The sequence below is a fragment of the Adiantum capillus-veneris genome, chromosome 18 (assembly GCF_014529385.1).
Source record: "Adiantum capillus-veneris isolate H3 chromosome 18, ASM1452938v2, whole genome shotgun sequence".
In the NCBI taxonomy this organism is placed as follows: Eukaryota; Viridiplantae; Streptophyta; class Polypodiopsida; order Polypodiales; family Pteridaceae; genus Adiantum; species Adiantum capillus-veneris.
Window position 1 is genome coordinate 117,718,895 of NC_140948.1, and position 14,792 is coordinate 117,733,686.

Consider the following 14,792-nt stretch of genomic DNA (forward strand, 5'->3'; position numbering starts at 1 on the left):
ACTTTTATTCTCTTACCTAAATTACTCTTATAAAGGTAAATGCCATCAACAAAGGCAACTAAGTATTGTAATTTTTTGGAACTAACCTTATTTTCCAAAATGAGGAATTATAATTTCTCCAAAATAAATGCTCTCATGAAAATCTATTAGCGAGTCATTGCCGCGACAGACGTCTGTAGCATAGCTATCGGGCACTAACAATATATCAATACTCAGGGAAGTGACTTGGATGGGGCACGGAGACTCTTTCACTACAAGAGGTTGTGTGCTCTTGTGATGCTGTTAGCGACGGAAATACATTGGGTTTTTATAACCCCCGGCGTCGCTAAAACCGTCGCTACGAGCGTCGCTACGAGAGCGTCGCTATAGGCGTCGCTATGAGCGTTGCTATATAGCGACGCATATAGCGACGCTTATAGCGACGTTTACACAGAAGACTATAGCGACGCTCATAGCGACGCTACAGAGCCATAAATAGCGACGCTTATAGCGACGCCCGAGAGAATATTTTTTTGGTGGCAGGGCATTGAATGCCCTGCCACCCATCAACCATATTGTACTTGATTCACTTTTTAAAAAAAGTGCAAAGGTAGATAATAGACCCAAAATAGTCACCCACAAGACGCATTGTTTGCAAAATTGACAATTGTACACATCATAGGCAAAATGAATTGATTGGCAAATGTAATAATGACAATTGTACAACATCATAGGCATAAAGAATTGATTGGCAAAAGGAACTGCGGTGACAAATGTAATAATATACATGGTTCAAAAAGACGTATAAAATCCGTCTCATGATACATAAGCTATGAGAAACCCTAAACTAATGCTATCTAGCTACGGCTAAACTGACGTCGTCTAGTCAGACGTCTCATCGCGTCCAAGCGGCGTATCTGTCGAATTCTGCAAAAAAAGACAATAAGACAGCTTTCAGTAAGTATAAACATATAACGACATTTATAAAACAATACAAAAAATAAAAAAGAGTAAACCCTAATACTAACCATGCCGCCGCGAGAACTGAGAATGTCCATCAGGGCGTTTAAGCCCTTCCTGCCTGCGTACTCGCGCTCGTACGGTGTGGGATCACGTCCTGTCATCGACCACTGTCAAAACATACAAAGATTTCATTATGTTAGAACTAAAAAACTCATAAACCCTAAACTATCGAACATGCATAAAGAGCAATGTGAAAAGACTTACAAAATCGGCCTCAAATGATGCCCATCCACCGCTCCCCAAGTGGTGCGAGCTCCCTGTCTCTACTCGCGCTCTGGCTGCATCCTTTTGTTGCTTCCACTTGTCGGGATTCTCGCGCGCTGCTTTCTTCGCATTCTTCCAATCTTCTTTGGCCAGCCAATCTGGCCTATTCCACCCATTCTTGATTGCTTTTTGCACTTCGGAACGCTTGTGTTTGCAGTATTCGCGCATTCGAATCTTCATCAGGTCTTCATTGAAGCGCTGATCCCGTGTTGGAGCGGGAAACTCATCATGAAGTATGCTGATGACTCTGTTTTTTAAATCACTTGGTACTTCACTCCATTTGTTTAGTATATAGTGTCTAAACAGCTGAGAGCAAAGACCACGCATGCGCGAGATCACCTTCTTGCCGTCATCATCCATGATGATGCCGCCGCTGATGTCGACGGAGTAAGGCAAGCCCTCTGGCCGGTGACGCGTGAACCTGGGTGTCCCGGCAGGGGTCTCTAGCGGCGTGTCGATGGGGGTACGGACGTCAGGTGTCTCCACCGGCGTCTGGGCCCCGAAGCGAGGAGTGTCGAGTGGGGTGGCTCCTGGCGGAGTAGGTAGAGGTGTGTAGCTTCTAGGAATAGTCAGCCGTGCAAAACCTGGCGTAGATGGCGATGCTATGGCTGGTGTGGGGGCGGGCAAAGAAGGGGAGGGTAAAGAGCCTCGTCGAACACGAGGCGGTGTGGAGGCATCGGTGGCGGAATCCCCACAACAACCGCCACCACCACCACTAGAGCGCCGGTGTCTAGACGAGTGTGAAGCTCGTCTCATCGACGCCGAAGCTTCGGAGCGCGCCGAATGCTCCGAAAGAGAGGGAGATGCGGATGGTGTAGGAACACGCGATGATGCGCCAGAGCGATGACGCTCCACGTACCACTGTCTCTGCTGCGGTGACAAAGAAGAAAGAAACTCCTCATCATCCATACCTGCATTAAACACACGAATATTTAAACTTAATATTGAATGAATAGAGTAGACAATGACGCAAAGACCATTAAATACAATGACGTAATGACGCATATAAATACAATGACGCAATGAATCGAGTGATAGAAGAGGCAAGTCGAAAACTCAAAATTTTCAATTAAAAGATGTGAGCGCGAGTAGAAAAGAGCGTTATACACCATGGAAGGTACTTAGAGAGCCAGAGCTTTTACAACACGGAGCAAAATTGTTCAAATACAATATTTGTGGCTTTAAGAGATCTCTCTCTCATCCTCGCATAACTCAGCATAACTTCCTATATCTATATAGAGCTCTCCGTTTAAACACATATCCTCTGTTTCATTTTGTAGCTCCTCTGCATGCACCCCATATAGAGTAGTAGCATCTTGATGCTCGTCTGGCACCACCGCAGCGGCTTCTGATTGAGCATCTTCTCTGATCTCCTCCATTGATGTCGTTGTGATTGGCACATGGTAGCCTTCATACGTCCTTGCACTACGAGGGGCTACCTCTATGATGTACCACCAGTTTGATGTAGACTTTGTAGGATGAAATACTACCTGCCAGAGCCACATAACTTACATGAGAGCTTTCAAGCACATAACTTGTAAAAGGGGGATGTTAACTATTTACATACTTACTTGTTCACAATGCTCGGGTAGTACGAAAGTGTCTCTTAGGTCAGTCCATTTCTTAGTAGAATCCACCTCAAGAAAACCAGACTCTCCTCTACGCACAGTAGCGTTGCGACCCTCCATGATTATCTTGAACCATTGCACGTCGAACAAGTCGACAAAAAATCCTCTGTAATCGATCCTCAAAATCTCTTGCAGCGTGCCGAAGTAAGTGAGTTCCGCCACCACAGGATCTGCATCAGAGGAATGTCGTCGACTAGACTGTTTAAATTTTGCCATGATTCCACAATCTTGAGTAAAACGCTTTTTGTCGATTCGTTCCACCCTAAAATGTCGACCTTTACACCATGCTGCTGTGTATGACTTATACTACAACGAACAAAGATTATGAGTGGCCGTTCAAACGTTTATAAATAAAGTCACTTGCTAGTCGTACATTGCAAACTTACCTTGGTCGCGCAACCCCGAGAGTACTCCCACTCTTCTTCAGTCACTTCGTCACCGCATTGTTGTGCGCTTTTCAATTGGTTGTGCAACCATCTTAAGCTCATGAAGGTTGGTAGGCTCTCCAGAACCGCTGGATAGTGCATCGGTGATCGTCTTCCCCGTCTCCACTCGATTCGTGCCCTTTGTCGCTCTTGCTTTGCATCCTCATATTGTGAAATCCACTTTTGCATCACTAGATTGTGAAGCATGCAAAATCGGTTGATTTTAGCCTCTAGATCTTCCGTCATCTTCTTCTCAACACCGAGATTGCACATGACAATCCCAGATATGCGCTCATCATCTATGGTTCGCCATAGCGTGTCCCGGGATTTATCAAATCCGTCTAGCCACTCTCCAATGTACACTAGGGACTCTAATACCAACCAACCTTCTGCCATGCTACCCTCCGGACGTGCCTTTTGACGCACATATCCCTTAAGCGTTTTCATGAAACGCTCTAAGAAGAACATCCATCTGGAATGAACTGTGCCAGCTATTTCCACCTCATCAACTATGTGAACAAGAAGATGCACCTGAATGGTTAGCATTGTAGTAGGAAAATGTTTCTCAAACATGCACACAAGCTCCGCAGCATTTAGTTTGGCGAATGGTATGGAGTCTACGTTGATCTCCTTTTGTGAGATCCATTGCACCAGCTTTGCAAGTTTGTAGATTGTGTTACGGATGTCGAGAGACAAACATCCCTCAATGGCAACCGGTCAAATAAACTGTAAAGTATGTGCAGCAATGATATTAAAGTCCACATTTTATGCAATGATATTAAAGTCCACTATGAACGTACCTGACACATTTTATGCCAATCGTGTGACTTCAAACCGGTAAGCTTTCCTTCTTTAGTAAAACACGTTCGGAGCGAGTGCATTACGCCAGTGGGGGTCCGCAAAGATCGAATGGCCTCTTTTACTTTATGTTCTTGGGCTCCTGTGAAAATCCATGGTGCTTTAGGGAGTTTTATCGATCCATCAGACGCTGTTTGCGGCCAATATTGTTTCCAGGCTGCGCAATCTTCAGGAATTCGTAGCACACCATCCGAAGATTTATTCTCCTCATGCCATGATGCTAGGGCGGCCATGGACTTACATTCGAAGAAATGCTTGATGCGAGGAGGCAAAGGAAAATGTCGCAAAACCTTTTGTGGAATTTTTGTCCCGTGGAGATCTACTCGATATCTTTCGGAATCACATTTCGGACACTTCTCCATGTCTGTGTATTCCCCTCTGAAAAGAATGCAGTCATTAGGACAAGCGTGGATAGAATTGTAATCCATCCCCAAGTTTCGCAAAATCTTTCTTGCTTCATCTCGGGAATCTGGCATCACATTGTCAGCTGGTAGTATGTGCTCTTTCAGCAATCTACACAACATAAAAATATGATACAGTCGTGTAAAAATCTATCAGATCATTATACATTTAGAGTTCTATTAAAGTAAACTAACTGTAATAGATCACCTGAAAAGCGTTGTGACGCTAGTGTCACTCCATCCAAACTTTGCCTGCATGTTGAGAAGAACCAGGAGTGCTTTCAATCTAGACATACGTGCTCCATTATACAATGACGTATCGGCTTCACTTTTCATATCATCATAGATAAGCCTTTCTGAATCCATGATCGTCTCGATCATTTCATCAATCTCGGGCTCAAACATTGCCTCGTTGGGAATGTGCTCTGCATGATCATCCCCCGAGCTGTCAGAGGCTACATCTTGTGGCCTCACATATGCTGCTTGACCAAAGCGCCTGCGAACACGTCTATTGGGTTGCAAGATTGCTGCTTGTTGGCCAGCGTCAGAGTCCGACGAGTTATAATTGGCAACAACTCGATCTATAATAGATGGATCTAACTCGCCAAATTCGCGAACGTGCTGCAAAGAAACACGTCTTGTCCGTCGCACAGCATGCTTGCATTGATTACAAGGACATAAGACCCTCGCTGAGAGATAGGTGTTTCGGTTGGACGGTCCCACATCCTCGTCGCTACTCATAATGAGGATAAAAAACTTATAACCTGGACAACAAATTTAATATTCTATTGGCATTCTTCGTCTTATCTCTCTCTCTCTCTCTCTCTCTCTCTCTCTCTCTCTCTCTCTCTCTCTCTCTCTCTCTCTCTCTCTCTCTCTCTCTCTCTCTCTCTCTCTCTCACATTCTCTAGTCCTGTCCAATCCCCGCACACCTCGGTCTAGAGGTGCACGGAGATCAGAACCACCGGGTTATAATCTCGTCTTTATTGGTCAATACCTATATTTGTGGGTACAAGAAATCTACACACCCACGTCTACATGATACTGCATGTAGTGGACAAAATCCCTTTGCCTCTTCTCTAGCTATAGCACTTCACTTCATCTTAACATCTTTTCACAGTAGATCTTTTCACTGTTCGTCTAACTCTAAACCCTAAACCGTAAGTAATTCTTGCGTGGACTCGATCTAACGTAAATAAGCATAAATCTAAATAAACGTAAATCTAACTAAAAATAAAGCTAAATCTAATTTAACGTAAGTCTAATGACTAGAGGTTGTCTAGATGGTCATTGTGTCGGGGATGTAGTGACTCTTGCCGCCCTGAAGATCCACCTTCTTCCCTATCTTCTGAAGACATTTCACCAGTACTTTTGGATCGACGGAGCCCACCATGAGTGAAGGTAGCAATACCCTATATTCCATTGAGGGCTTTCTTCACCCGCTTCATGCAGGCATCGTAGTCTATGGAGACCTAAATCTAATCTAATATAACGTAAATCTAAATCTAGCTTAAATAAACGTAAATCTAGTTAAAAATAAACCTAAATCTAATTTAATGTAAGTCTACATATAACCTAATCTTTAACGTCTTTTAAGATAGTTTCCTACGACGTTATAACTCTCTTCTTCTTGTGTGTGTGCGCGTGTGTGGATGTGTGTGCCAATAAAAAGAGATAAATGGTATAACCTTTCTATCACCCATGCCAAGTATAATAGATTGATTATGACATTTCCCTCTTGAATAATAGGTCTTCAGTTCAACTCCTCGTCGGCTAGATCTTTAGGTCTTTTAATTTTAATTAGTTTCCTACGACGTTAAATTAGTTTCTCTCTCTTTCTCTCTCAATGTGTGTGCGTTTTTTTGGATCGTATGCATGTTTTCTCTCTCTTTTCCTCTCTCAATGTGTGCGTTTTTTGTTTATGCATGTTCTCTCTCTCTTTTCCTCTCTCAATGCGTGCGTTTTTTGTTTATGCATGCTCTCTCTCTCTTTTTCTCTCTCAATGTGTGTGTGCATTCTTTGTTTATGTATGTGTGTGTGCGTTTTTGTTTTTGTTTGTACTCTCTCTCTCTCTCTCTCTCTCTCTCTCTCTCTCTCTCTCTCTCTCTCAAAAACACTATGTGTGTGTGTGTATGTGTGTGTGTGAGAGAGAGAGAGAGGGAGAGAGAAAGAGGGGAAGGGAACATGAGAATGAGGAGAGGGAAGGAGCATACCTGGCTCTCCTTCCTCTCCTCGTGTGTGTGTGTGTGTGTGTGTGTGTGAAGAAGAAAGAGAGAGAGAGAGAGAGAGAGAGAGAGAGAGAGAGAGTGAGTGAGGGAGAGCGTTACCTGCTCCTTGCTTGAGGGCGCCGAAAAACTCAGATCTGAGATCTGAGTTTTTGGGCGCGCTCGGTTATTTTTTTACCCCAGCCGGCGTCGCTATAAGCGTCGCTATGAGCGTCGCAAATTTCTTTGTAAATTTGCGACGCTTATAGCGACGCTCATAGCGACGCCGGGAAAAAAAAATTTGAGCGTCGCTGTGTGAGCGTTGCTAATATGAAGAGCCTCTTGTAGTGTTTGAGATCATCAATCTCAAGAAGTGAACCTTAACAAGCAAACACAATAACTCTACAAGCAAACCAACACTCAATGATCATGGAAATCTGTGTATGTCCTTTCTCACAGCTCTAGGTCATCACGCCATTTCGGCACTCGAACGTACTTGAAATGCAACGAATCTTTAGGAGGAGGGTAGGACACCTAGGGACACTATCCTACCGAGTCTGGTTGCAATCCAACAAGGTACCAAAACCATCATGAAAAAGGTCCTAAAAACTCTAATAGAACTATCCAAAAAGGTCTCCCTATCGTCTAGGAACACTCTCCTATGGTCAAAATGACTAAAAACAATGATTTAAGCACTCAAATCTCAATATTAGGCTCACTAATGCGTAGTTGCGAACCTCAACAAAACTAACAATGCTTACACTTGAATGAAAGAGTAAAGAAAGAGGAACAGAATGCAAGTTTCAAAATTGAAAATGGATTACCCAATCATTAGTTGCGATGATTACAAGCTGGAGTAGCTTCGTAGCTTGAGTCTCCGTAGAGTAGAGCTCTTTCCTCTCTAAAGATACGCCTCCTTTCACATTAAAGTTATTGACCTTTATACCTAGGGCTTTCTAAATGGCCAGTGGCCAGTTCACATGGACTTTTACAAATGTCATGACAACATTACAGCTCAGGAAACTGACATGCTACTCTGGAATCATGATTTACACAGAGTATCACTACACTAGCTCGGAAAACTAATACAGTGCAAATGTGGTGTCCGGCTACGTGTCCAGCCAGGTGGACGCCCGTTCAGTTTGTCTCGTAACATTCCCCCCTTCCTAAATCGTGTCGTCCCTTGACATGACCTTGTGTAGTCTTGTCATAGAGTTGTCTTCAACTTTGTCTTTAAGGTTGGTCTCCATCTTGGGAAGTGCGTTGTCATTGATGACACTCCCCTGTTCCTTGAGTGATGCATAGCTACCATGTTGTTGATATGTGATTTTAGCTTTGATTATCAAGGGAACTTTTCTTTTTGTTTTGTATTCTCCTCTTTGTTGCCAGTCTTGGCCGTCGTAAGATGTATTTTGATGTGTTTGAGTTTGTAGAACTGACCCTCTTTGTGGCGTGGACTTTCTGACGGGTTTGCTACTGCAATGTGAGTTGTCTACAATAGATAACCACCATTAAGCATTATGTGAGCTACTTTTGATTGTTGTGGATAGTTCATTTGCTAAAGGTATCCTTGCTTATTGTTCTAGGTCATTCTTTGACTTGCTATTGTTGTCCCTTCTTGTTGTCGCCCATGAAGATTAGAGATGTTCTTGATACGTGTGTTTTGATTTGGAGCTCTAGCTCCAAGTTGTTGTCGATTTATTTGGGTAGCCACTTCCTTATTGCTGATGTAGAAGTAATATATACAAGAAAATGATGATGATGGTTTCTAGATTAGGGTCTAAAACCTGGAAGACCAAAGGGAAAAAAACCCGGTGTGAAAAAAGTGCCTTTGGCATACGCTCTTATTGGAGTTAAACAGCTCCCCTTGAAGTACATGTCATGAAAGGTGAGTGCTTGAGAGAAACAAAGGAAGAGTGTCTAATTCAAGTGCCAATTATGGGACACTCTATATGCATACAAGTAATTTATCAAACAAAATCATGTAGTGTATGAGATGGAGTTGATAGGTGCTTCATGGAACAAATGTAGCACATGTGACATCAAAGGACGTCTCAATAGCTTCCATGTTTCCAAGAAGGGTTTTCAATGTAGAATCTTGTCCACTCATATCTCACTTTCCTGAGTGCGTGAGTGTCTTTTGGACTTCCTCCTTCACTTCACCACTATACTACAACAACTTTGACTCTTATGCCCACCTATACCAGCATGAGCGATACAACATAAATATGCTCAACTCTTCCAGCTTGAGCAAAACCTAGTATAGCTAAGGTGCTTAGACCACATAGAATATTACATGAAGATTTGGACTAGCACCTCGCTCATTAGTGGCTTAGCTATGTGACTTTGACTTTTATGCCATGTATTTTTAATGGCAACTTGGACGTACCTGTTCAAGGCTAGAAACCCAATTCCATAAGTTCTGGAAATTTAGGCCTCTTCCATTGTGTTGGTCTTTGGATGCCACCATTTTGTTGGGTAGGTTGGAAAATTTTGGCTTCTTTTGACTTGCTTGTCATATGTTGTCACTAATTTGTGAAAGAAGTTCTTCAGCTGCTGTAGAGACTACTGGAGCCTTTGTTTTCTCTCCCACGAGAAGTGGTTGAATCTGTGTGTGGGTTATTTGTGATTGAGTTTCCACTAGCGATTTTGTAACCCATTTTGTTTTTGGTTCGTGTGTGACCGTCTTTTGTATTTTCTCCTTTTACTCAATGACTTGATGGACACTAGGCTTTGGTAGCCAGATCTGATGATTTCCTTTGTAGAAGCCTTGCTTTTGTAATTGATGACAAGGTATCCATCTAGAGATTGTAGCAGCCTTGGTTGCAATTTGCTTTTGTTGGCTTTTGGTTGTCATTGCTTGCCTTTGGATAGAATATTGTGCTGCCGCTGATTTGTCTTGGTTGTTCCAGATTGAGCTACAACTTTTGGTAACCATATTTGAGTGTTACCTTCATAAAATCCTTTTGCTTCTAGTAGCTTGATTGGAATCATCCGCTGCTCCACATGTCTTTCTTGGGTAGCTTAACGAGCATCTGACTTTGGTACCCATACTTGTCGTATTGATTATTTCTTTGATTTTGTCTTCTGCCTATTGTGGTTGTTCTTTCTCTTGCTTGAGTTGTTTTTTTTTTGTGGATAGTGCAGCTTGCTTCGTGTAGGACTTATTTCTTGAGGTGAGTACATCCAGGCTGTTACTTTAGGCTTTTTGGCCCAAACATTAGTGTTTCCCTGGAAGAAGCCTTGAGCAGTGATTGACTCATTTGATGCAACTCACCCGACAACCTTTGGTTGTTGAAATTGAACCCGTGCTTGATGTATCCAAATTGGGTCTTTGACTTTAATGTTCAATTTGGATACCATACTTGGTTGACATTCTTCGGCCTCTTTTGGATGCTTTTTTGTGATGGAAACTTTGGTTGGTAGACTTTTTGCTTTGGTTTCCACTGCATCATTGATGGTGTGACTTTTGATGTAGAAGTTTTATGGGAAGTGTGATGTAGGCTCTTTGAAGGTAAAATCATCTTGTAAGGTTGATCAACTTTAGTGGTTGCTTTAGCTTTACCTTTCCCATTATGGTTGGTTGTTTCTTGTTTGCATGTACTTGAGGTTTTTCTGGGGCTTTTGGTGTTGTTGTTGAATCTTTTCCTTGTGGTTGAAAAAAGATATTTCTCCAGCTCTCTATCAAGACTAGACTTTCCTTGATGTGATGGGATTCAATTATGTGGAGAATATCCTATACTCCCTGATACTCAACTTGAGTACGGCCTTGGCCACCCCAAAGCTAGGAATCGGCATTTTTAAACTTGTGTTTTCTTGTAGCTCTTTGATTTGTGGCTTTCCCATCATGATCCACATTCCATAAGTCATTAGATTATTTGTCACTTTTGGATCTATAACTGTCGAACATGTGATTTTGAGTCCTATTTCTCCACATATGCTGAATTTGACTGTCGTAGGAGATAGTCGATCTTCTTCTTCATCCCTGTTATTGTCTTGATCTTGCATTTGTTGAACATTTGACATTGAACTTGGAAACTTCCTTATGGTACAAATGAATTTTGTCAAATTAGACTTACATAAGTTCAAGTTAACTAAGTTGTGGTGAAGATGGGTCTAGAAAGGAACCATGTTAGCAAGACTCACTTTGATGAGGCTGATAGTAGTCAAGAAACTGATACAGGAAAAAGAATCACAATGGAGGACGCACCATCAAACTCGCCAAGCACCAACCTTGAAATAGATAAGGTTAGAGTAATTTACTTAATTATTGCATACATTGCATAGACGTTAGAATATTCAAAGAAGAAAACAATCTCAAAATGGAACCAAATCCATTGTAGCTGCGACATATGTTTTCATAATTCTCTTTTATAGGAAAGGACTGTTTGGAAAATAAATCGTTTAATCGTAGGACATGATTGTTTTCCTAGTAGGAGAACTGTCAAACCTTCTTCATTCAAAACCCTATACTGATATAGTCAAAACTCACTTTTTGATATCTAGGGAGGAGGGATTAGTAGAGTGAACGCTGCAAAGTGCATATGGGTGCACATATCTTGCGGGTTGTGCCCAGATTGCAAGATAGTTCCTATGGATTTGTGCATAGATTGTAGGAAAATCTTGTGGATTTGTGCCTAGATTTCAAGATAATTTGGTTGTATGGGGGTTTGGATGTTTTAATGAAGAAGGATCATATGTTGTTTTTCTTACAGGAAAGAATGTTTTGGTGCCAATTTGATAATGTTTGAAGGGTTATTTTAAGGAATATTTCACAAAAAATATAAGAAAGGAACTTTGTGTTATGAAAAACCATGTGGTAGTAATTAGGAAACAAGTTTAATATGTGAGTGTGGGGGTGGAAAGTGGGGACTAGCTTAGGTTTCCATGTCAATGGATTGTCGGTCTTAATTAGCTGAGAAACTCTTCTCTCCCTTTAAAGTAAAATTAGAACCTCATTGTGCCAAGAGCCTAGAAAGTCTCCAATGTTTGTGTTTCTAAAATCTATGGAGAAACCCATGAGGTTCACATTAATTCTTTGATTACTACCGGTGTTGGGATAGAGGAAGACATCAGTATATGTTGTGAAACTAAATAAGGCAATTACTGAGGGAAAGATAAGCAAGCATTTTTTATTGACCATAGGTTGAGGGATCCTCAACTTAGTTCCACTTTGTTGTGATGATGAATCATCATCTCTGTCTTTTTGTTCTCCATCCTTGTAGATCGCACAATTGTCTACAAGGAATAAAGCCTCCTTGGTTAACTCATTCAAGGTGGGTCTTTTCTTCATGTGCAAATCTTTTTGAAGGTCTGCATTCCTTAGTCCCTGGATAAATATCAACATGAGTTTGGATTGAGTAGATAATTCTTCCACCGGGCAAAATTTTATGTATTGTTTCAACCATAAGGCTGCTTTCCTGACAGACTCTCCCTCTTTCTTTTTGAACTTATGGATTTGTGAGACCGTATTGTGGGCTATGCATTGGTTATGTCCATGTCTCGTCCATGTCCCATGGTGTAAACCGAAAGCGTCTTGGAAGTAGACTAGGGTACTTGGATTTAGCCCGAGTTTACTTAAACATCTTTTAAAAAGAAAAGTCGATGGATAAGATTCGTCGGTCAAGAGTGAGAACTAGGAAGAGGCCCATACAAACTCCCCAACAAAAAGAAAGATTTATCCTCAAATCAAAACAATAAAGGTAAGGATAAATGTTTAGCCACAAGTTACACTTTTAACTTCTAGGTAACATTTATTCAGTCTTCGTAGTTGGATCATCTATATAAGCCACAATCTATCCTCATATCTTACAATATTTTTACCTTCATCTTTCTCTTTTCTTCCCATCTCGTTGCCAAGATATTCTTAGGGTTATCTCTTTTAATCCTTTAGGGTGTCTCTCATTATCTTACTTATGGAGCGGTGGCAAGAGCTAGTTTTATCTATGGCCATTCCCCATCTACAGCAAACAAGTGAATATATAAGGAGAGATTTTGTGGAGCAGTATGAGTGGCTTCTCTTCCCTCACTTGGGAACTTTAATAGCTCAAACCAAATGGTGGACATTTTGAGGCATAACAAGGGTGACACTTTGGGGTCGGTTTATTACTGTGTGATGAGGTCAATGCATCAAGGGTTTTTTGAATGAGTCTTTTTGCTTGCACAATTTCTTCCCCATCAAAAGATATATCTTTACCCTCACATTGGTTTACCTCTTAGAGGGCCCTTTAACTTCTCACCTCATACTAGAGAGATATGTGCAACAATTTCACATTGAATTCTTCCTATAGCGGAAAGGCCTAATATGTGCCCTGCTTGTGATTGTTGCTTTTGTGATCATGTGATGGATGGGATTATTGACTTGTACAAAAAAAAAAAAAAAATCGTTGTATCTCTTAACAAGTTCATCGTATATTAAGATCTTGTTTCTTGTCTTGAGTCCTTCTTTCTTTGATTTTTCTTGACAAACACAATTAAATTTGTCCTTGGCTTCCTATGTCAGGTATTTTGTAGAAATCTCTGAGATAATTACAAACATGACTAAATTTATTTATATATTTATTTTTCAATTCTATGTAGTGATCCGAGTTACAAAGGATAACACTAATCTTGTTATTATGTAGCAAAAACAATCAGGTTATATTTCTTGGGTGACACAAAAAGGTAACAAGATGGAGCTTATATTCATCAATTACATCGGCTAGGGAAGATTAATAAGATCACAAAAAGAGAAAGCACATTACAAAATGTGAATAAACCCATAAATAAGATTTTCTTGGTCCTCCTAGGAAGCATCTATAGTGGGATAGCCCTTCCACTAGACCAAAACCTCCTAAAACATTTTGTGTAGCAGCTTCAGCCCATTCATGTCTAAATTTTTCTCTAGCTCCATCCTCATACTCTCTCTTAGTCGAAGAGTAGGGAATTGTTGATTCCGGTCATTAACATCCAAGGCAGCATAAACATTGGCTTGTTCATCTATCTCATCCTTTACTGAAACAAAGTTTACTGTAGCTCATCTAGGGGGGTTGATGGTTGGCCCTTGAGCATGGAAATGACTGGTAGGGGGTTCTTGCTTGGGTTGGATTTCTCCCTCTTGCTCCAATGTTTTTGAATTGTCCCCCTTGATTGGGCGGATTTTGAAGGTTAAGATGGGGTCTAGAATTACTAGGGTCATTTCCTTTAGGGCATTGGGCCTTCTTATGACCAAATTCCAGGCACTCATAGCACTGAATTTGCCTTCCACTTTGAGTGACTGGAAGAGCATTCACATGAACAGAACACGATGGTGATTAGGAATGGGCACTTGGCTTTGGTATAAAATTACTTTGGTTGCTTGACAGGGTTGACTCGTATAGGAAGGAAGTTCTTGCTTCCTATCGGTTGTAGTGCCTCCCTTAAAAAGGCTCTTATGCTTTGACTTGGATCGGATAAGAGCGTCTGCAAGTGAGGTGGGTTGAAGGGACTCTACTTTGGGATCCAAATCTCCTCCAAGCCCAAGGATAAAGTGACTTAGCTTTTGTTCCTCTATTATGAGAGGAGTATATCATGAAAGTCAGACAAACTCCTCATAGAAAGCTTTAACAGATCTATTCCTCAGCTTGCAAGAAAGAAAATTGTTCATCTTAGTGGTGGAGTAGTCTAGGGGAAGATATCACTCCTTGAGATGATTCATTCACTCATCCGAACTCTGGGTCACCTCAACATCTTGGTGAGATTGGCAGTTGAGCTTCCACCATGTTTTTGTTGGTCCTTCTAACTTAGCCCTCCCCATTATTCCTTGAGCAACCGCATTGTAGCCGGCAAGAGCAAAGTAGTCATCCATCTGAATTATCAATTCCTCTAGTTAGGTAGGCACATCATCACCCGTGCCTAAAATTAAACGTGGTTGCACAAATTTGAGCAAGGCCTTCATATCCTTGTCACGTCCAAAATCTTCTATGAGTGTTGTAGCAAGAGACATCTGATGTGTTACAGGGACAGCTTGAGGTGTTGGTGGCACTCGTATAT

The 14,792-nt window shown here is 41.5% G+C and overlaps 1 pseudogene; it reads right to left on the reverse strand.

Annotated features, from left to right (window-relative positions):
* LOC147436276 (uncharacterized) overlaps positions 1-14,792 on the reverse strand; it is a 194,002-nt pseudogene that overhangs the window by 65,394 nt on the left and 113,816 nt on the right.